Source organism: Mustela putorius, unplaced genomic scaffold, assembly GCF_011764305.1.
Source record: "Mustela putorius furo isolate JIRA1106 unplaced genomic scaffold, ASM1176430v1.1 tig00003899_pilon_pilon_pilon, whole genome shotgun sequence".
In the NCBI taxonomy this organism is placed as follows: Eukaryota; Metazoa; Chordata; class Mammalia; order Carnivora; family Mustelidae; genus Mustela; species Mustela putorius.
In genome coordinates this window covers 10,292,873-10,317,684 of record NW_025422048.1, presented here as the reverse complement: position 1 = coordinate 10,317,684, position 24,812 = coordinate 10,292,873, and positions in this window count along the sequence as shown.

Sequence of the window (24,812 nt, the reverse complement as noted above, 5' to 3'; positions counted from 1 at the left end):
GTAGGAGATGGGGGGGGTACAAAAAATATAAAGAAGAAATTAAATGTGTCCATTTACCCAAGAGTAGCTATTGTTATTATTTTTTTTTTTTTTGCTATTGTTAATTTTAGGACATTTTCTTTCATTCTTATTATGCATATCTAGATATGCGACTTTTACTGATAATATTGTCAAACTTTGAATTCTTTCTCTGTTTTTTCTTTTATTTAACTTAACGATTAAAACATTGTTTTCCAACCCAAAGATCATAATTAATTCACAGGGATTTTTTCCTAGGCTTTTTAAAATTGTACAGCCAGCCCCCCTGCTCCCGCTTTTGGTGTACCAGGTGGGAGATGAAACTTGAAATTGACTTTGTTCAAACTAGCAATTTCCAAATAAAATGAATTGCATTATTTAATGCTGCTCTGCTGACTTAAGACCATTGTGCAAACACTAAATTCAGGAGGTTGGGCATGCTGCCCCTCCTTCTTACAGTCATGGGGGACATGCCTAAACCTTCAAGCCCTCTGCCCATTGAACCTGTATATGGTCTCAGAATCCTCCCCCACCCCAATTCCAGGAGGCTACTACCATATGGTCAAATGGATATATAAGATAAAATCCATTTGCAGAAACTTGATTAAGATCAGATACATTTTAGTGGTCTCTTTCAGGAGTATTTTTGTCCATCGATCTGTCTCCTGGCTCATACTTCAATTTTGCAAGTCAGCTATGGTAGTTTTATAATACATTTTAGAATATTTTAGTGCCAGGCAGTCATATTGCTTTTTAAAAATAACATTTATCCTTCTCTCTGATTAAAAATTAATGTGTGTGCCTTTTAGAAAAGATGGGAGATAATGATCAAGGAATAGAATAAAAATCACCCATAATCACCACCTATAGATAAGAACCACAAGGAACTGGGTATATATCTTTCAGGCATTTTTTTTAAAGAATTTATTTATTTGTTTGGAAGAGAGAGATCACAAGTAGGCGGAGAGGCAGGCAGAGAGAGGAGGAAGCAGGCTCCCCGCTGAGCAGAGAACCTGATGTGGGGCTCAGGACCCTGAGATCATGACCTGAGCTGAAGGCAGAGGCTTTACTCTACTAAGCCACCCAGGCGCCCCCTTTCAGACATGTTTTATTGCTCACACATATACAGACATACAGATGTTTTTTCCTTACACCAAATGTAACATTTTGTGAGTATTTTTATGCCAATTGCCCTTTTACCTCTTAACATTATGTTAAAAATACCCTTCATGTTAATATATTTCTACATCATGGTAATGTATGCTTATTATTCACTGTAAAATATAAGGATATAAGTGTGCATGTATATACTGTAGATTTTTCATTTGTACAACAAATATATATTGAACATCTACTAATGTGTCAGAGAGTGTCTTACACTTTGGAATATATGGGCAAACAGAACAGGCAAAAGGCCCTGTCCTCATGAAACATACATTCTAGTGAGTACATGTGTGGGGGGTGTCTTTGTCTGTGTGTGTTGTATGAATATAGACTATTCACCTAACAAATGAGTACATTATGTAATACGTTAGAGTAAATAGAGTAAAGGGAGTAAAGCGGCTGTGGGGATGGAAGGAGGCCATGTTTGATTAAATACTTGAAAGAGGTGAGGAAGTAACCCCTTGCCTCTAAGTGGCCGGAGGAGCCAGTACCAATGCGCTATTGACAGGTGAGAATGCCAACACAACTACCAGGAGTTGGGAAGAAAGAGTGGAAGTGAACCAGATCTTCTATTCTGCCTCTAATGGGATGTTGTGTCTGGCTTTGATGAGGATGATAGCATTGCAGGTGATTATACATAGTGGGATTCTGGGCATATTTGTAAGTGTAGTCAAAGAACTTCCTGATGGATTATATACATACATATAGTTCCAAATTTATTACTCAAATTAGGACATCTTGTATATACTTTTTTATTTTCCAGCTTTTGTGACATATAATTGACATGAAATCGTGTAATTCTAAGGTGCACACCATGATATTTAATGTATGTATATATCACCAAATGATGACTACAATAAGGCACCTCCGTTGCCTCACATAGTCACAATTTTTGTTTCTTATGGTGACAACTTTGAAGACCTACCTTCCTAACAACTTCCAAGTATACAATACAGCTTTGTGTCACCATGCCATAAATTACATCCCCAAATCTTCTTCATCTTATGACTGGAAGTTTATATCCTTTGACCACCTTAGTCCATTCTCCCCCATCCCCCCACCCAGCAATAGCCTATCTACTCTGTGAATGGGCTCAGTGGGTGGTATTGTTGTTGACCCAAGTCAGGCAGAACAGCCAACTGAGCCACTGGCCAGATGGAGCCACCGGATGGACTTTGCGGATGGGTAGAGCCACTGTCTGGGATTTCCGCTTGGGCACCATTGCAAATAGGAACATGGTCTGCAAAGATCCAAGGCTGCCTGCTGGGAGTTCTGCCTCCCTTCTTCACCAATCTGATTTCCAGCGTTTGACCCCCACAGATTTCCCCAGTGATCTTCCTCAGGTGAGACCCAACTGGGCCTCCCGGAAATTGTCCCCCAATGCCAGGGTATCTGGAAGTCCACCGTGGGCTGCTTTCTCCCTTTGGAGTAACTGGAGACCCTGAGGTGCCCTTCGGGTACTGCACTGCGTGGGCCTGGGGTTGAGACGTTGTGGTCAGTGGGTAGCTGCTTCTCTTTCTCTTTGAATGCCGCGCGGTCCCTGTGGTCAAGGGTACTGCAGCCTCCCCGCTGGGTTCTGGGATTTCCAAGAATGTGTCTTATCTGTAGATAGTTGCTAGCTGATCTTGTGAGGGAGACTCAAGCTGGGAGCAATCTAGGTTGCCGTTTTGATGACCTATACTTATTTGTTTATAATTTTCCTACACTCTGTCTGTCATATTCTGATAGTGGAGGGTACAGTTTCTACTGCACTTCACATGTTTGGCCATTTTGTTCCCTTCCTTCCTTCCTTCCATGTTTCCTTTTTGTTTTTTTTTTTTAATTCAATTAAAGAACTTCTAGTTTTTTTATATTTTCATGTTGTGATAGCACATAGAGCCCCCGATGGCTCGATTTTCATTATAGATAACATCTTTTATTGATATAAATTATCGTTTTTCTTCCAATTAGTGCTGTACCCAATTTTCATGGGATTTTTAAAAATGGTGCTTGTTTTTTTGTTTTTTAAAGATTTTATTTATTTATTTGACAGACAGAGATCACATGTAAGCAGAGAGACAGGCAGAGAGAGAGGGGGAAGCAGGCTCCCTGCTGGGCAGAGAGCCTGATGCGGGGCTCGATCCCAGGACCCTGGAATCATGACCTGAGCCGAAGGCAGAGGCTTTAACCCAGCTTGTTTTGATTGCCTGATATATTGCTGCCTATTGCTGTGTGTGTGTGTGAGTGTCCGTGTGTGTGTGTGTGTGTGTGTGTGCACACATGTGGGGGAGAGCACCTTATTGTATCTTTCTGTCATATGCTTCTTGCGAGTAGCTCATCACAGGAAAAAACAACAAAGCCTGACAGCATTTTTCTTTTGATAGGAAATGTAATTAATTTTCATTTATCATCACTAATATGTTTGATTTTACTTCTCTCACCCATCTTATAAAGTTCTCTGGTTTTTAACAATTGTCTCCTATTTTTTTATTACCACTTGGGTTTTTATAGACAATTTTTGTTTATTATTATTTTCTGTAATGATTTAAAAGAGACATTCTGCTTTTAATTCCAGAAGTGGTTATCGCAAAGCTTTTCAAAGCATTCTTAAATTTGTATTGAACTTGCCACAAAGCAAAAGCAAACAACAATGTTTTTACTGTCTCGTGTACAAAAGCAGTTAATCCCTTTTACTTACCCCCTTTTTCCATTTCCCCAGTCTTTTATTTATTCTGTGATTATCAGGGTTTTTTTTCCTCTAGAGAGCATCTCTTTCAAAGAAAAAATGTCATCAGATTTATAACCATATTTAAGAAAAAAAATATTTACACCCAGTCCCACATAGTTAATTGAATTCCATTCTCCCAGAGACAGTTTTCTCATCTGTTAGTCCTTGAAGGATTCTTTTTTCATTCTTTTGTCAAGGTATTCAAGTCATTTCTTCAGGAAGTTTGAATATCTGATTGTCCCTATATCTCTCCAGTCATTTCTCATCTCAGAGTAAAAGCCAGTTCTTATGATGACCTCCAAGGCCCTGTATGATCTGAACCCTCTCCCTCTCACCCTACCCCCTTCCAGTTTCTCCCTTTCCCATGCTCCTTCAGTCATGCTGTCTCCCTTGCTATTACTTCAACACGCTAGGCCTGCTCCTGCCTCATTGTTTTCTCTCACAATTCCCTATGATTAGAATGCTCTTCCCCCAAAGATCTTCAGAGTTTCCTCTCTCACTTATTTCTAATCTCTACTCACATGAAAGCATATCAGAGAAATCCTCCTTTTCATGCTCTAGCCCCCATTTTTCACCCTGGTGTACTCTAATATTCTTATACTACTTTAGTTTCCTTTTCAGCACTTATACATAATACCTGATATCACCTGTTCATTTATTGTCTATCTCCCTCCCCTGGAAGTAGAGCCCATGCGGGCAAGAGTGTTGCCCGTGAGTTTTGTTGACCTATTGCTAATGCTCTATACCATATGGTAGTCTCTGCATAAATATTTGTTGAATGAAAATAGTAAATGAACTGCTTTCCATGGCCTCCATACAGGAGAGGCAACGTGACTTAGATATAGAATTCAAGGGCAAACTCTTGATTGATTCTTGGCACCGTTCCAACTGTGTCTGACCCAGCCACTTTGCCAGTACTTGGAATTGCTTGGTTTGGTCAAATCCTAGGGCATTCATTGATACTAATATGGTCCAGATACTTCTGATCTATACAAATTAGGGACTATCCAAGTATGACATACTCTCAGAGCTCTGCAGATTCTTCCCATTGATCTTTTGTCTTCTGAATCAAGACATATTAAGGTGGATTTTGTTTCTCTCCCATTTGCACCAAAGCTCTCTTAGTCTTTCTCAGGAAGAATAATGCCGAGTAGCCCTCCATATCGTCCATCAATTTGATCTAATCATAATATCTAGTGGGGATTTCTTAAAGTTTTTGACATGTAAATAGCATCTATGCCTTCTTTTTTTCTCAGCACTAATGAAAGTTGTTTAGTTTTTTATATTCCATTGTTTACTGTGATAACAAATTAGGGAAGGGTGGAGGAGTGAAGACAACAGTGATCCCAATGCTCTCATGCTTGGAAGGTCCCTATTTTGTATTATTATTATTTGGATGTCTTTACAGTACTTCTAACTGGATCTTTCTGGCTTCCTTAATTAGTTTAAAAACTCCATCCCTTTCTTAGGCACCTGGAATGAAGTGCTTTTCTTCACTCTTGCTTTATATGGTTCTTACCACATTTACTCAGCTGTTCCTTTGTATTCTATTTCCCATATGTCTGTTCTTGTCTATTTCTACTACCAAAAATCTCGTATCCCATGACTGCTACTTCAGTACAAACATTCAATGATAGCATCTTGTCTTTCCTATCGCCATTTGGGGGTCTCTCCTCCACGATTTTTAGCATGAGGGGTTAAATTATTCCCTCTCTTCCCACCTCTTTCACATCATCACCTCTGAACACAGGAGAAAATTGTTCAATTACAGAATGCAGTTAATGCTACTTTCCAGCATTAATTCCCATTAGACCAATCCCAACCTTCTCTAAATTCTAGGGTCTATGCTGCCAGCATTTGGCTGGATGGCAGGGACAAGTCTGAAAGAGCAAGGAAGAGTAGAAAGATCATGGTCATCGGAGACAGATGACTTCATTCAAATCCTTGTCCCCAGATCGTTTGATTTCATATGCATTACTTAACTACTTAAGCCTCAGATTCTTCATTTATAAAATGAGAAAAATAATACAGACACTCTTCTGCCTAGAGACCGTTAAATAAAATTGGAACTAACAACAATAGCCAACACAGTCTCTGTGTTTCATTTCTCTTTTAGGTCCAGAAGAGCACATTGAACATTTAATGTTTTATATATTCTTGGTTCTTGCTCTTGGAAGCTTAGCTTAGAGCAGTTGGTGTGCCAGGATCTCTATTGCTCTAGCTACATTTTATATTACTGACTAGGACTATGCCAGAATTTTCTGATTTACCTGTACTACATTTAAATGCAGTGCAACAAATTAAAAAAAAAAAGATGACTCTACTCTAAATGTAGCCAATGAAGACTGGGAGTGCTGTTGTTGCCGATGTATTTTGGAAGCAGACAGCACAGGGTGGCTTTGACAATTCTGTTTTTGAATAATGTCTTTATTTTGCCTTAGGTGTTTTAAACCTGTTTAGAATGATTCAGGGGTGATGCACGGAAATCCATCCATGGTAACTCTCTCCCTAAAATGCAGCCTATGCCAGCGGCTTGTAGTTAGTTTAAGACACATATAACACTGATCTTCCATTGTCTGGGACACTGCCTAAGGGATGCTGGTGAGGTACTAAAAAACGGTATCCTCTGGACCATCACAAATTACTGATGAGATACCAAGCTGTGCCAAGAACCCATTCTTGGTGCCCTCCAGGAAAAGGCAAGGAGAGCTTTTAACCATTAAACAATTCAGATCTGTCATTAAGTGTGAGAAAGAAATTAGTAAGCTCTAGAGAATATATTTGCCAGCCTTCACCTTCCCCAGCTCTACTGAGCTTCTGGCAATGATTGCTTTTTTAAAGATTTATTTATTTATTCCAGAGAGAGCGCGTGTGCGCCCACAAACAGAGGGAGGGGAAAAGGGAAAGGGAGCGAATCTCAAGCAGGCTTCCCAGTGGGTGTGGAGCCTGATACAGGGCTTATCTCAGGACCCTGAGATCCTGACCTGAACTGACATCAAGAGTTGGCCACTTCACTGACTGAGCCACCCAGATGCCCCTCTGACAAAAATTATTTTAATGGATTGGCCAAATCCCATCCAGTTCAAAGACAAACGCTGGCCAGGGCAGTCAGGGTAACTAGAGTACAACCTTCAAAATCAGCATCTGCTTTAAAATTAATTTTATCCACTGGTCTATGTGTCTGTTTTTATGGCAGTACCATGCTGTCTTGGTGATCACAGCTTTGTAGTAAAGCTTGAAATCAGGTAACGTTGATGCCCCCAGTTTTATTTTTGTTTTTCAACATTTCCTTAGCGATTTGAGGTCTCTTCTGATTCCATACAAATTTTTGGATTATTTGCTTCAGCTCTTTGAAAAATACCAGTGGAATTTTGATCGGGATGGAATTAAAAGTATAGATTGCTCTAGGCAGTATAGACGTTTTAACAATGTTTATTCTTCCGATCCAAGAGCATGGAATGGTCTTCCATCTTTTTGTGTCTTCTTCAATTTCTTTCATGAGTGTCCTGTACTTCCTTGAGTACAGATCCTTTACCTCTTTGGTTAGGTTTATTCCCAGGTATCTTATGGTTCTTGGTGCTATAGTGAATGGAATCGATTCTCTAATTTTCCTTTCTGTATTTTCATTGTTAGTGTATAAGAAAGCCACTGATTTCTGTACATTGACTTTGTATCCCGTCGCGTTGCTGAGTTGCTGTATGAGTTCTAGTAGTTTGGGGGTGGAGTCTTTTGGGTTTTCCATATAAAGAATCATGTCATCTGTGAAGAGAGAGAGTTTGACTTCTTCATTGCCAATTTGGATACCTTTTATTTCTCTTTGTTGTCTGATTGCTGTTGCTAGGACTTCTAATACTATGTTGAACAAGAGTGGGGAGAGTGGGCATCCTCGTCGTGTTCCTGATCTCAGCGGGAAGGCTGCAAGCTTTTTCCCATTGAGGATGATATTTGCTGTGGGTCTTTCATAGATAGATTTGATGAAGTTCAGGAATGTTCCCTCTATCCCTATACTTTGAAGCGTTTTAATCAGGAATGGATGCTGGATTTTGTCAAATGCTTTTTCTGCATCAACTGAGAAGACCATGTGGCTCTTCTCTCTTCTCATATTAATTTGTTCTATCACATTGATTGATTTGCGAATGTTGAACCATCCTTGTAGTCCAGGGATGAATCCCACCTGGTCATGGTGGATAATCTTTTTAATGTGCTGTTGGATCCTGTTTGCTAGGATCTTGTTGAGAATCTTAGCATCCATATTCATCAGTGATATTGGTCTGAAATTCTCCTTTTTGGTAGGGTCTTTGCCTGGTTTGGGGATCAGGGTTATGCTGACTTCATAGAAGCCCAAGTTTTGAATCTTACATGTCAGTCAAGCTCCAGCTTTGTCTCTTTCAACTCTGTGCTTGCCAATATGGCACAAATATGGCCTGTGTCTGTTTCTCCTCCTGTGTCCCTGTGGTGGTCTTTAATAACCAGTTCTGGCCTTTCCCCTACTTTGAGCCCCAATGTGGTTTTATAATCATTTTCAAACCAGTGCTGGGGGCATCACCTAGGGATCAGTTTCAGTTAACAAGTAAGATGAAGTCTATCTGCAATGCCAGGGCAAGCCCCTCCTCTTTGTGACTGTCATCAGAGGCCTGTCCCATTCCACACCAGATGGACCACTAAGACCAAAAGCACACAGCAGAAAGCAATTCCACTATTGTTGTTTGACACATATACCAGCTAACATCTGCTCAAATAGCAACATTTGCTTGGGTTAAAATCCAGTTCACTGTGCTATTATCTTGGGCGCTGACTGTTGGATGGCTGACTGTCTGCCTTACTCCAGCCATTCGGCACTAGACACTAGTTAGCTTCCTTCATTTACACCCACTCACACCTGGCTTCTTGTATTCATCTACCAGTCCATGCTGCCAATGTTTCCAGATGCTTTGACGCTAAACTCATTCAAGTTGTATCGTGATGAGAAAGAGTTTCAAAGGAGGCTACTATTTCCAACTTATGTAATTTCTTTGATAAAGAGTCGAATACCCACTCAGTCAACAACTAATGAACTTACCCTTGGGCCAAATGGTATTTTAGCACTAAAGACACAGAAATGCATCTGATGCTATCTCTGTCCACAGGGAATTGGCATTTTAGCAGGAAGGATAAACCCTGTATACAAATAATCTTAATAAAATAATAAGTGCCAAGTCAGAGGTGTGAAAATGCACAATTAAAAATGTGAGCTGTGGGATTATGGACATTGGGGAGGGTATGTGCTTTGGTGAGTGCTGTGAAGTGTGTAAACCTGGTGATTCACAGACCTGTACCCCTGGGGATAAAAATATATGTTTATAAAAAATAAAACATTAAAATAAAAAAAATTTTAGCAAACCAAAAAAAACAAAAAAACAACAAATAAAGTCAGGGATTGGGGAGGGTGAGGGGATGAGTAGGCAGAGCACAGAGAATCTTTAAGGCAGGGAAACTACATTGTATGACATAATGGTGGATTCATGTCATTAAACATGTGTCAAACCCATAGGATGTACAACAGCAGGAGTGATTCCTACTGTAAACTATGAACTATGGGCATTTAGTAATGTGTCAGTGTAGGTTCATGGATTGTAACAAATGCACCCCTCCCGTGGGGTTACTGACATCGGCGTAGGCTGCTGAGAGAGGGCCAACAGATAAATGGGAACTTTCTGTTTCACCTCAGTTTTGCTGTGAACTGAGAACACTGCTAAAAAATAAAGTTTATGTTAAAAAAAATAAATAAAACAGCAGCATCTGGGTGGCTCAGTAGGTTATCCATCTGCCTTTGGCTAATGTCATGATCTCAGAGTCCTGGAACCTGTCAGCCTCCAGCTCCTTGCTGGATGGTAGGGTCTTTGCCTGGTTTGGGGAAACCTGGTTTGCCTCTCCCTCATCCTCAGCCCACCCCTACCCATGCTTGCTCTCCCTCTCTCGCAAAAAAATAAAATAATAAATAAATAAATAAATAAATAAAGGCGACTTACATTTGCAAAAAAAAAAAAAAAAATGTGAGCTGTCACTATGAGAGTTGAGAGGAAAATGAAATCACTTCCAACTTGTGATCAGGAAACTCCAGGGTAGAATGTAGTGTAAAAGACACAAACTCATGTTGGATCCTAGCTCAGTGGCCTCATGAAAGCCACGGAAAGGTTTGGTATATGATTTAACTCCTTTATCAGACTGTCCTAGAAATACTCAAGTATCCAATTCCCCCAGCATAGTTCTTTCAATGTAGTGTGCTGTTCTTCATTCACTTTCACAGATGTGGTAGTTCTAAATAAGGAATGACATGAGCCGCTTCATTTTTGCAATTATACTTTATTTGACATCACAGTGGTGGTAGTGGTGGGATAATCCAATTATCTTCAATTTTACTACTAAGGACTATTAAGTAAAGCACACACTTCTTTTTCACAAACTAAAAAATGGACCCCATTGGTTAAACAGTGATGTTTTGGCCCTTCTCTTGGAAACTCAGAACGAATGCCTCCCACGTTCGCATGAACCAGTCTGTTAGCTGTAATTGCCATGTGGCTGTGAAATATCCCTGCTATGTCTCTCTTGCTCTTTCCACATTTACTGCATATGGGTCCACTTGGAGAAATCTTACACAGGCCATAGCCAATTGTGAGAAAAATCAATGATTATACTAAGCATGCTGAATATAGATTTTTCCAGTCCTCAGGGTACCAGAGCATGCCTAAATTCCATGCAGAGGTGGGGAAAAACTGTCACAGTTTGTTACCTGGGATCCAAAGTGGCTTTGCTCATGCCTTGCTTCTCGGTTTCCTTTCAGACTTGTACCCACTCTTTGCCTAGCCCTTGCCCAAATCATCAGCAGTTTGTCCTGAAAAAATATGACATAAATATCTGTCCTCCTCACACTAGGAGCCTAAAGCAGTCCATGGGACTGAACAATGAGTGACTGCCTTACACCTCCTCCCCATTTTTCCTTCCCAAGCCAGCCCTTTCCTCACCCACCAATTACAAACCAGTGGTCTCAGTTTGTTGAGATACTAAGTGATTTAGTATAAAAGCTTGCTCTCTAGTTAATAGGGCCCCAGGTCAGTGAGGAAAAAAATATGTCTTTTGCCTGAAAGATCACAAGGTATAATCTTATTTACCAAAGTGTCATGACATATCCTTCATGGCTATGAAGGTGTATTTTTGGTAATGATGGTGGTTGTTCTAACTACTTTCATCATTGTAACTGATTCAACATTAATTCAAATCTCTGAAACTAATTGGTAAGGTTATATAATCACTGATAATCTCATTTGTCAAACTGAAACTCAAATTTGTTTAAAGGTATTAAGCCAGGGTTATTTCAGGTAACATAAGTTGCCAAGAGAGAGAGAGAGAGAGAGAGAGAGAGAACTCACAGTGGCTTAACAACAAGAATTTCTTAAATGCTCATTAAATTAAAAACAAGAATTCCTGGTGGACAGGGGGATGTCCTCCAAGCAAGTGTTCAGAGATCCTGACTTTTTCAATCTTCAATTCTTCAACCTAGAGTACATCCTGATTATAGTGCAAAGCATCAAGAACTGAAGTTCTTCTCGAGTCATGAGTCTAAAGTCACTGTTGTCCATCTAATCACCCTTCCTTCCTTCCTTCCTTTACTTCTTGTAGGAAATCCTTATCGAGGGTCTAGCAGCCTGCTAAGTACTGGGGACAAAGGCTTTAAACAGACAAAAATCACTCATTGAGTGTTCATGGAGCTTATAGTCTGAAAAAGAAAAGCTAGACATTGAAAGTAATAATTTCCAAATTACTAAAGACACACAATTATTTGCTTGCCAGTGATGATTGATATGAAAAAGAAATGCATGTGAAGGTGTAAAACGGGATGTACGACCTTCTTTGGAGAAGTGATGTTTGCATGGAAATGGCGGGTAGAGCAGCCCAGACAGAGAAACTGCAGGGGCAGGGTGTGTCTGGAGCATAGCCAGCGAAAGCGAGATTGGCTACAAAATGAGACTAGAACTAAAGGTAGAAATGCGATGAAGATGTTGCTTACTCTGAATTCAATGAGAAATGGGTAGAGTTTTCAACAGCTGGTGATTTAACGAGATTTGGCAAGACCATTCTGACTACCGTTTGAACAAGAAAACTGACATGGGGTGTGGGGTGGGGGCAGGTGGCGGGAGAAAGCTGGGAGCACACTTTGGGGACCTGACCCCCATCACTAGGTGTGCGGTAGCTTTAGAAGGTGGCACAGAGCTTTTGGGGGTTGGTTGACTACAAGGATACTGGTCAGAGAGGAGGGATTCGAGGTTGTGTCCCAGGTTTATGGATTCCACACCTGGGTAGATGGTAGGGTCAGCAAATTAAATTCTGTTTTGACCATGATGAGCTTGAGTTCCCAGGAAGAGATCAAATTGGAGTTACTGAGAACACAGTTCAACATACAGGTCAGTAGCTCAGGGAAAAAAAACAAAGTGCCAAGTTAGAGAAAGATTTGGGAGCCATCAGCATATATCCGTGCTGTTTAATGCTTCATCACTAAATGAGGTCACCTCAAAAAAGGGTGACCATATCATTTATGGTCCAAACCCAGAGTCTTTTGAGAGTTAAAGGGGATGCTATTAATAATTATGCCAAGACGGCAAGCATGAACCAGAATTGGCCTGGGTAAATTATGACTGTCCTTAGCAAATATTTAAAGGTCAGAGAAAGTGTTGTTGGCAAGGAAACAGAGACGAAGGAGTCAGCAGAGAAGGAGGAAACGCTGGGGAAGTGTAATGTCATAGACGCAAATGCCACAGACAGGTCAAGTGATTCCCCAGGATTTAGTGAAATCCTTTGTCGTGTGCTTCTGTGGTGCCCTTTTCTCTTTGTTATACTCACCCATGAAATTATATGACCTAACTGATATCTTTCTACCTAGAGTGCCTGTCAGATGTTTGTCACTCCATAAGGATTTGTTGAATGAATGAAGGATGATGAAACTAAAAAGTGTCCACTGGATAGAGCAAAACAGAGATCTTCAAAGCCCTTATCAAGACCAGTTTTGGTAGAGTAGTGGGGGGCTGAGTCCACTTGCATTGAGAAGTGAGTGTGAAGGAAGAAAAGAAAGACAGTAAAAATCGACAACTCTTTCAAGAGGTTTGGCTGTCAGCCATTGGCTTAATGGACACCTGTTCTAAGAGGCTTGATTGTTCCTTTGGGTCCTGGGAAAATGTCAGCTTGTGATAGTTTTTCCAGAAAGTGATTTCTCTAGGTAAGGGCAGACATGCTTCATTTATGAGCTTTTAAATGACTCTGAGGTGGTTCTATATATATTATATATTTTGCCTAGAGTTTGCATGGGTCCCTTAAGAATCTAATATATTAACTTAAAGATGTAATAAAGTATTTCTTCTTGTCAAAAAGTAGTATTTAAGGGAAGTATTTTAAGGGTCATGCATTTCATGTCTGTTCCACTTGGTACCTCGGGTCCTGTACTGGAAAGAAGTGAAATCACCAGAAAGTTGCATGATTTGGCCAGTCCTTTGTTGGGCTACCAGATGTTCTCATTCCCTCAGGGCTTTGTAATGGCACTGTGGAGTGACAGCTAGATCCTAACTCTCCTTCCCCCCATATCATCATTGTGCAAGATAATTGCTTTTATGTTTTATATATTTATTTTATAGTACTCAGTGTCATAAGCCATTTCTTTTTTAATTTAGTTCTGGAAAAAAAAATTGTAACTCCAGAGGAATGTTAACATTTCTTCTTTCCTTTAACGGAAACTTTTTGATCCAACTGTCTCCTTTCCTCCATGGTTATCAGGAAATACAACCAAACTTGTGATCATCACATTTTTAGTTTCCAATTTTCTGTGTTTCTATTCCTGTTTTATCATCAATTTTATTTTTGTGATGTTTAAGTCCTCTGTGGAAACACATAGGATGGGCACCCTTTTCTGCCTTATTCAGTCAGTTCTCTCTCTCCCTCATCTGAAATAAAATTAGAGGTCATCATGGCAAGGAAAAAATGAATGATAGATAAGAAAGTTACATAACCATAAGAGATTGCATTCATGAATCAAAAAAATGAATTAAACACACAGACTCATGCACAGTGTTTGTGTGAGTGTGTGTGTGTGTGTGTGTGTGTCTGTATGTGATGCAAAGACAATTTCAAATGTTCAAATGTTCAAGTTATCTTCCAACCATGCATTACTGTATTTAGGGCCAACCACCTGCAATATGAAAAATTCACATACAAATCACCTGAGCTCAGATCTTTTCTGCTTATGCATTCTGCAGCTTGTACTTTTTACAAACATGTCTGAAAAATAACCAAGTAAAAACCAAGCAAAGAAATAAAAAAAGGAAGAAACACTTACTGCTGCTCAATGGGCGTACCTATGAGAATATAATTATGTGCATGTATAAGTAAACTGACTTTTGCTAAATGAGACAAGCCAAAATTTGTAAGAATCGATTCCAGTAGACTATGACAGTGTCTAGCTATGCAAACAGAACACATTCTCCTCTTTGGGGATAGATCAGGGTCTTAACATGATTTGTAATTTAAGTCAATACAAATTACCGCCTTGCCCATCCATCCTTCAGTTCCTCTCAGTCCCAAGGACAATGTGATGTTATATTTCAAATTTTTATTCACATTTCAAATATTTTTTTGAAATATTTATTTTTTGTGTTGCTAGTCTTAGGCCAACATCAAAAATCCCTTCTCTGTCTTTAAGCTTGCTGTATCATTGTTTATCATAATGTCTTTGTTTTTATTTTTAAATCACCTTGTATTAAATTAATAGACTATTAATAAAAGCTGTCAGTTTCTTAGCTCTTTATATCAACTGTCTTACTAGTCATTCACTGAAGGTATGCATTTAGATATTGTCCTGCTAGATTACCTCCATTAAGTACTTCAGTATTTTGCAAACAACTAATTAACCTTCTGAACCTCATTAAGGAATAGTAAGGAGAAGACAATTACTGAGACTGGAATTTGGTCAGACTGCTGAGGCTAATACATTATTATTAGGAGAGGAAAAAACCTTTCATCTTTTTAATGACTGCAGATGATCAGAGCAGCTTGTGTTAAATATTTGTTTAAGAGAACCCATATCTGGAAGAGAGGGCTCTAACACGGGGCTAGGGCGCCGACTCTCCATTAACCCAGAGGAAACTGGCCACCTCACATTCACCAGACCCTTGCTTCAGTAGGAGGGACTACAAATTCTATTTCTTCGTATTCATATAAAATACATAGTTCACAGTTTGCTGAAGGCTGTCACCTACCTTATTTCATTTGCTTCTTGAAACAACTCCATGAGGGAGCACTGTCTCTATTTCAGAGACAAGTGAGTTTAGGTGCCAGAAGGAGAAATGATGTCTCAAGTATCATGTAGCTATCGAGTATGGAGCCCAGATTCAAAAAGCGAGTCCACCACTACAGTATTTCCGACAATCCAACATGACAGGCCATGTGTTCTTAGCTAAGGAATCTCTCTGACCTCACCTCCTTTGTGAGCCGTGGTCATGTTCTGTCTGACTTTAATAAGGACCAACTCCGAGGACGCTTCTAGCTGTGATGTTCTACAGATCTGTGCAGAGGACTCACTGTTGAACTCTCAGGGTTCACACGGCCCTAGAAAATAAAAGGTGGCCTGCTCATCCTTTCTCTTCCAGAAAGTTCCTGATAATTGCCTCCCTGAGCGACCTGCCAAGTTTGCTAAGTTCCTGCCACGGGAGAAATGTGCTGTGTAAGCACATCCCCACCAAGAACATTATGAGCAAATGTGTAACATTTGGCAATCAAATCTTCACTGAGTATCAACTACCTTCAGAGCCATGTGCTCCGAATTGAGGTAGGGAATAAAAGGAATGGAAATTAAGAAGCTTGTTCTCCAGATGGGGGCCCAATTACACTGGGAAGTTGCCAGTTTTCTTTTAATCCTCCTAAGTTATAACTTGTTGAGGGATGAGGGAGTGAAATGGGCTGAGAAAGAGAGAGGAGGGCACAGGCACGAGAGCGATGAGGAGGCGTACATATGTGTGGTACTGAAATGAGCTGAGATTAAGAGAAAAAAATTGTGCTGTGCTATGGAAAAGGAGGTAGGAGACCCACTTAGAAGGGACTAGCAAAGCAGAAACAGGGGACAAAAATAGTTCCCCACAGCTTACTAGATAGGAAACCAGGAGTCGAGAGTCAGGCCCGTGACAGAGGAGAGGGGAAACTGTCTCCACATTCTGAACTTTGGGTATTTGAGAGATTGGATTTTGTTTAGTAGAGTTGCTGGATTTAGCAAATGAAATTACAGGATGCTCCCTTAAATTGGAGTTTCGTATGAAGCCAAATACATTTTTAGCGTATCTTCTCTACGATATTTAGGACATATTTTTAATTCAACAATTATTTGCTTTTTATCTGAAATTCAAGTTTAACTGGGCACCCCGTATTTCCCCCCCCCCCCGGCAACCTTATTAACAGGAGCTATGTGACCTAAGAGCAACTGCTTTGGGGAGAAGCAGAGTAATTTCCAAAATACGTGCGTAGACTGGAAGAAGAGCTCTGAGAATGTTGCTCAGTTGGACTAAGGAGTGTGCAGGCCACCCTACCATCTGGTTTTAAGTTCCCCCATATAGAGACCTCAGAGACCTTATTTAACTTACCAGGTCTTTGTTTCTTCTTTGCAACATACTGTGCCACTAAGTCAGCCTCCTTGGGTATCGTGAAGTTGGAATGAGCACACACACATATACACACACACAGGATAGGCTGTAGGGATGCCTAGATATTTCATGAAGGTACATATGGAAGATATATGTATGCCATTCCTGGAACATAGTAATTCCTCCATAAATTGTAATTGTTATTATCCAAATAGTGTACGGTATGAGCTTTCTTCTGGGTAACACCCAGGAATAATTTATGAAACACGGAATTTCCTGAAGATCCCGTGTATTTGAGGGACCAGCCAGAACTTCCAGCTGTCACATGGAGAGATACTATTTTAATTCGGGAATTAAGAGGAAGTACGAACTTAACACCTGATGAAATCTGACTGATTAATTAATCAACTCCATTGATTATTTTATCTCTTCATTCATTTGTGTATCCATTCAACAAACATTCATTGAGCAGGTAGTATAGTGCATAATCATTGCTCAGTAAATATTAGTCCTTATACGTGGGATCATTTTATTGTTATGAACTATGCTAAATGTTATGAACAACAATTGCTAAAAGAGTAGATGACAGGGCTTATCCCTGACCCAGGCAGGAGGACCAAGACAGTGATGTTTTAGCCAAACTTTGAAGCATGAGTAAGAGTGAACCAGTCAAGGTTTAGTGGCAAGAATTGGCCAAGGAGAAAGAAAGGGTATGTGAAGATCTGGTTGTGGGAAGTAGCAAGGTATCTTCCCGGTCATGGCAAGAACCACTCTGTGGAGGAAGTTCTAGAGAACGAAGCAGCAAATAGAGGAAAGGCTCAGGTCAAGCAGGGCCTTGCAGGCATGTTAAGATTTGGAGACTTTCTTGGAGGAGCCTGGGCGGCTCAGTCCATTAACCGTCCAGCTCTTGATTTCGGCTCAGGTCATGATCTCAGGGGTTGTGGGATCGAGCCCTATATTCAGTCTGGCCAGTCTGAATTCCCAGTAGGGAATCTCCTTCTTCTGCCCTCTCCCACTCTCTCTCCTTCTGTCCCTCCCCCCGCTTGTGGTCTCTCTCTGTTTCTGAAGTGAATAAAAAACCCTTCAAAAAAAAAAAAAAAGAAAGAAAGAAAAGAACTGGGGCCCTTTTGCCAAAGATCAGAGGGGAAAATAAGCAGAAGAGTGATATGACCAGATCGTTGTTTCCAAAAGATCCCTTTAGCTGCCAGGAGAATGATCGTGGGTCTATCTGTGGCATCTAGGTTATATTTATTGTGATGGTAAACGTGTTAAATATTTATAACTCTAATTTCCTTGGACTGACCTTCAAGAACATCCATAACAGGCTTCCAGCTTAAGTTGCCTTCCACTCGTTTTAATCACGTCTCCTCCTAATAGCCAACCGCTGTCTGAGAGCCTGCCCCAGGCTTGATATGCGTATATCTGACCCACGAACTGGAGTTGTGTTCAAAGCTACCTCCGTGAACCCTTTCTGGAACCTCTCAACTACAACTGGAAGGTCCCTCAGAAGTTTCAGGAAACAGATTCTCTATTGCTATTTAGGGTTTTTTTTTTAATATTGCATATTACAGTTTTAAAATCTATTCTTTGCTCCCTCACTGGATTGTTAGTTCCTTCTTGGCAATCACTGAGGTCCTCTTCAACATCTTGGACAAGCTAGGCATAGCACAGTTCTCATCAAAAACTATGGGAAGAAATACTTATTCTCCAAACAAGGTAGTGCAAAGGAAAAGCAAAAATAATTGGCTGAACTGGCATGATTTATTATAAATCTCACTGCCCTCTATTACTGATCTTTTTATCTTAGCAAGGATAAGTTTTATTACTTTCAGTGTCAAATAATTTGTGCTACTCTGAGGCTCTGAGAATAAAGGAACAATGTTTTGTTTTGTTTTTTTTTCTTTTAAAAGGCTTTTTGTTTTCTCTTGAAAGAGACTGCTTTCTGTTGAGATGCTCTCCACTGGCTGGCTGGAGAGAACAAGATAAATTGTCCAGTCCTTCCCACACACACATGCACACAGGCATCATCCGTAAAGCTGCTGAAGGAGTGCAGTACTGGTAATTATCTAGCCAAGACTCCATTTCCAGATAAGTAGCGATCCTACATAAACTAACTTTTGCCAAGGCTATAGCAAAATGGATCTGTAAATTGTACAGGAAGAGAGAAACTGGATATTCGTGAGGTTCTGTGCTGTGTGTCCTTCCACTATCAACCTCACTCTCCTACACACACACACACACACACACACACACACCACCCTTTTGCACCATCCACAGTTGAGTAAGAGATATTTATTTCCATACCCAAAGATGTTTGATCCTTTCTGGGTTTCCTATTATCTTCTGGAGACTACATTTCTTTTTTTTTTTTTAATAGTTTATTTATCAGAGAGAGAACACGAGCAGGGGAAGCAGCAGGCAGAGGGAGAAGCAGGGTCCCCACTGAGCAGGGAGCCTGACGCAGGACTTGATGCCAGGACCCTGAGATCTTGACCCGAGCCGAAGGTAGAGGCTTAACCGACTGAGCCACCCAGGTGTCCCTGGAGACTACATTTAAAAGCATCAGGAACAGAACATGGGGCTGTCCCTCTGGTAGTCTGCATCATTGAGCATGACATTCCTACTACAAGTGTAAGATGCTAACATGAAGCTGGAGGAATTTTTGAACACCTTCTATCCTGCCAGACCCCAGGACAGGAACTCATCGAGAAAGGAGATAAAAATGACTGATGATGTGCCAACTGCTATTATCCAGATACTTATCATCTAGCCTTGTTGAGATACAGCAGTCTCTATAATTTTAATCTGTAATTTATGAAAGATAGCTGGGACTTCTGTTGTTTGTATGGTTATCCTTTGGGGATGGTAGTGTGTCATTCTGACTGCTTAACTTGGCCCAGGAGATGAATGTTTTCAGGTGGTTTCTCTCCTGGGTTTATCATATCAAGACATGCATTGAGTTCTCTAAGTATACTTGTCAAAGATTTCAAAAACTGAATGAACCATCTAACGTTAACGTGAAGAAGGTCAAAGACAGCGTGCCATTTTAACTAGGACCGGTACTTCACAGCTACGTTCCTCCCGTACGCCAAAATCATTTTAGCATCTTACCCAGCTCATAAATAACTTGATGAGTAATATGATCTAAAAAAGAAACATAGGGATCATTACTTGGCTGAAAAATTAGGTTCAAGGATAACGTGTCCCAACTTGCAAAGAGAATTTCTTTTTTCCTCCAAGGTAATATCTGGAGCCAGATTTCGCATTTCAACATAACTCAAAATGACAGCACCATTTTTTAACCTCTTCATATATTGTAAATGAGTTCCATATAGAATCTGCATGTCATATCTCATCACATTACAAAATGTTGACCCTTTTTTTCTGACTCAAATGCAACTCACTGTCCGTGTGGGGAGCACGGGCCTATCCGGACACCTTCCAGAGGAAGCATTCTTAGACACCATGTTCTTTAGCATCTAATGGGTGGTTGGTAATTTGCTATGAAATGTATGGCTATGAAATCAATAGGACCAGCAACATAATATGAGAGAAACAGGTGGATTGGGGAAGATTTGTGCTCAAGGTAAAAAGGCTTTCTTGAGCTGGGATTTCCCAGATTCTGTGGAGAGACAGAGCAGTAGTGAAGGGTGATGGCCAGGGGCTCTCCTGCACATACAATATGCTACTGTAGGGCTTGGCCAGAGCGTTGGCTAGAGCAGTGGTACAGAACGCAGCTGAGAGAACATAGTAGGAGAAAAAGAAGAGGTCTAACTGCTTGAATAGGACAGTGAAGTGGGAGGACCTCTAGTATTATTAGAGATCTTCCAGAAGTACAGCAAATATTGGAGCAAACATCTCTCTTTTCATTTCAACAAGCACATCATATGCATGGACTCCGTCGGTAGTGTCAGCAACCCCAGGTACTATTACTGCAATGATTTTACAGATGGAGGGACTGAGGTGAAGAGAACTGTCACAAGGGAGACCTGGGTGGTCCAGTCAGTTAAGCAACTGACTCTTGGTTTTGGCTCAGGGCATGATCTCGGGGTTCTGGGATCGAGCCCCGCATCGGGCTCTCTGCTCGGCGAGGAGTCTGTTTGAGATTCTCTCTCCTTCTCCCTCCCTCTCTCTCTCAAATAAATAAATAAAATCTTCCTTTAAAAACAACAAAAAAGAAAACTGTCACAAAAGTATTGCATGATAGCACAGTGCAAGATGGTGGCAGAGCTGGAAAGCCAATCCGAGCTTGTTTTAGTCTAACGTCCTTTTGCTTTCCAGTATGACATGCTGCCTCTCAGCACCTGGGGGCTATTACTTTGGACAGTATTTTGTATGGCCTTTAATGGTTGTATTTCTTTGCTAAGGGTAAAATTTTATTTAAAACCCGGTTCTGAAGAATCAGGTAGATGACAAAACTACTTTTGGTTACCGCTAACAACAAAACAAAACAAGGCATCATCATAAGGTACTAGACATGGGTGCAGCCCAAACTGGTTCTAAGGCCCATAACTAAAAAAAGTGAAAACTCTGTTGAGCCCAGATAATGTGCTGAACACTCTAAAGGTTGACGTGTACTGGGAGGGGTTTGGTAAGGGAGGGGAACGTGACCCTTTTGTACCCCTTGGTGGTCCCTCAGTAATAGCATGTCATGACGCTCCATTTTATGCTATGTCTACATGTCTGCCTCATTTCAACAGAGTCTAAGTTCCCAGGAAATAAGGACTTCTCGGCATCACAGTACCTAGCAGAGTGTATGGAACCTTGAAGGAAGTAGGCAAGAATTAAGCCTGATCCCAAGTATCTTATTCTCTCTCGTGCTTGTGAAATTACTTCTCTCCCCTCCTCCCCACTGTGAAGCTCTTGGTTCTTTGGAGCTCGAATCCACATATGGCAGGTGGGAGGTACTAGGTTTAGGTTTTCTAGGTGAACGTCTGCTTTTCCTCCTCACCTCATTCCATCACTTCCTTATTCTGGAGATTTCAGCACATTAAAACAGATTTCTGAGAAAAAAGGGATTTTCTTTTTTAAAAAATGCATTCTTCATATCTTCCATGTGGACTCGCCCACACCTTGTTTGAGGAGATGATATCATCCCACTTTTGTGCCGTAGATAGGAAATGATGAGCCACCATTAAATTACAAGCCTACAGTATAGCTGCCATTAAATTGCAAGCCTGCGGTGCAAAAAAAGGCAACATGTTTTTCAATGGTTTCTTTTGTGCCATTTGTTTCCCAAATGACAATCTCTAAATAAGGAAGTCGAGCAGGACTGAACACTGAATTTTGTTACTCCGGTCAAAGACAGTGTTTTTCTTTATGATGCTTTTGTCTGTTTGTTTGTTTCCGCACTTAAACTAGCATCCTGTGGTTCCTAAAGCCTGTTCCTGAAGTAATAATCCTTTTGGGCAGTTGTGAAAGTAGTAAACAAAGCACACTGCTTCTGTTCCATTGTGTGTTTGTCTCTGATGGGCGGCACCATATGGTTTTTGTTCACAAGGATCTCCTCTCATTGACATGATTGAATAATTTATAATTGAGATAGGTGATGCCACAGACTGACAAAACAAACATTCCTTCTGTGAATGTGAAAGAAAAATTTGCTTAGGAAGAAAATTATACTTTTGTTCCAAAGGATGCATCATTTCTTAATATACTATCTTTTCCTTGAACAACTATTAAACGCCTTTACTACCTTTCATGAAAATTAGTTATTTAGACAGTCGCTACCAATGTAAGGCAGGTATGGTTTATTGGCTAGTAAAATGGAGAAGCAGAGGGCAGGTATCTTTTCAGAAACAATTATTATGTATCTGCAATCCTACGAGAACACTTAGCAAATTGAAGCTTGTAATGCTCGATAGCACTAATCGATCACTTAGTCACACTTAGGTGATTGCTAATTAGTTATAGCAGATAAGCAGCATAATCGCAAAGAGTACACCCACTTGATTAGCTACAAAGGGGAAACAAAAACAGACCCCCCAAAAGAGCCTCCGAATCCACAGTCCAGACTGATATTGAATAATCAGGCTGCAGAAAAAAAAGGCTTTCAACCCATAATTATGAGTACAGAAATGTCTAAGTATACACAATTGCAGATCCACTCTTTAACTGGGATTACACCTGTCCCTTCGCTTTCTGCTGAGACAGCTTCATTTAGATGCCAAAGGGGTTCCCCATGGGACAGAGAAGCATGATAATCTTCCTGACACTTGCAGGAGGAAGGTTTTCTAAATTATTCCAAATTAAGGTAATTTTGGATTTTTGTTTTTGTTTCTTCCCTTCCCCATGGTTTCCACATTGAAGTAGGTTTAAGATGACATCTTGTCACCTTTTCACTTTATAACGTTATTCATGCAAATCAAAAGCTTATTCATAACTTGCCTCCTCTTGGGAAAGACTTGGGCAAGAAGGAAGAGCTGGCAGGAAGTTACCTGTAGAGTTCCAAGAAATCTGAGGAAAATGTGGGTGTGGGTCCTTCACTGTGCAATGAAACCACAGGAGGAAGTGACTTTTTTCAAGTGTCAACTTTACTCTCCAGAGAAAGTGACAAAAGTCCTTCAAAGAGTTACATTTTGAGATCTGGGGGGTTCAACTTCCAAGTCTAATCTTGTTTAAGGAACAAGAAGAATGTTCTAAGAGGCATTTCATAGAATGCTACTCTTAGTGAGTGCTCTTGCTCAACTATAGATCACAATAGTCAAAACCAGAAATAGACCAAACCACTTAACTCAGGCTCAAACTAAAACCCATCATGCTTCTTCCTTATTGCACTTTCTTGAGACATTGACAATGCCTGGAACATTCTAACCACCAGACGGGAAAAGCCATGATGGCAATGGAATGTCTTGAAGACCACACCCAACACATCCCCTTCCCGGCCCACCACTGTGGGCTGAGCACACACAGACCCCCACTCATGGTCACATGCTCCCTGCCTGCTCTCTTGCACATGCCCCCCAAACCCCTCCTATAAAAGCCTAGATGCCCATCCTGCTGGGGAGAAGTTGGTTGTTAAGCTTGGAGCCTGCCACCTCCACTGGCTTCTGGCACACAGAATGAATCTCCCCCTTTCTCTTTTCCAAACCCTCCTCTCCCGAGTTACTGGCTTCCCTTGCATCAAGTTTATCCGAGTTTGCTCAGCAACAGTGTTGGCAAACCCAGGCAGGAGCCATGCTTTTGATTTGTCCAGACCCCTCAGGATTCCCCGGGCCAGAGAAGTTGGCCACAGCAGCATGCCCAGACTCACCATTCACTTCCCAAGTTAGCAGCTGTGATAGATCAATCCATAACAGGCTTCAACATCCAGGCTTTGCGAAAGCGACAATTGTTCGTTTTCAGAGAAGAGCGTGCATCATACTTAGACTGATTTGACTAGTTTGACCGATGGGGCATTAATTAATTTTGATCTTTTTTACTAAATGATCAAGCCAGTGAGAGTGAGAAGGCAAATGGTATGGTACATGGTGGTACATACCTGGGTTTTTTTTTTTATTTGTTCCACTACGTACTTGCCGTATGATATCGCCATGTGTAATTGACTTTCAACTCTGAGTCTCAGCTTCCTCGCCTTTGAAGTATTAAGGATAGACTCTTGAATGTGAAGGCTAAATGAGATAACATACACAAAGATCCTAGCTGAGCACCTGGCACAAGCAGATAACAAAAATCAGACTTCCATTCTTCCTTCCTCGGCCCACTGGGTGTCTATGGACATACACATAACTGGATTGATAAATTTTACATTCAATTTAGGTCACCATGCTGATTAGCTTTATATGTAATTTATCATTTGGCTCTTAAAATAGTATTTACATGACCAAATTCATCCAGAGAAAAGTAGACTCATAGTTGATCTTGGTGATATTATCACTAATTGAGAGTGATTTAAAGCACTGTTATCTCTATTTTTCTTGAGTTGGGTAGATTATTGTTGTTCCCAATTCAGCAAAGTGTTTTCAAGTAAAACATTTTACACTGTGTAACTGTGAGTGATATATTCTACTCTTCTCCCATACACAGGTATGTCATAACAACTTACATATTGCCCTTCTCTGGTATTAAAATTTCTAGGAAAAATAATGTTAAGCTTTTATGTGGGGAGCAGGAAGGAAAGCCAACAAATGCAATAAGACCATCTCTCTCCTAAATAAATAAATAATCATATATCAGTGACTCTGGATCACATTTCTTTTTTTTTTTTTTTAAAGATTTATTTATTTTTTTTTTTTATTTTAGAGAAAGAGTGATCACCAGCATGAGGATTGGGG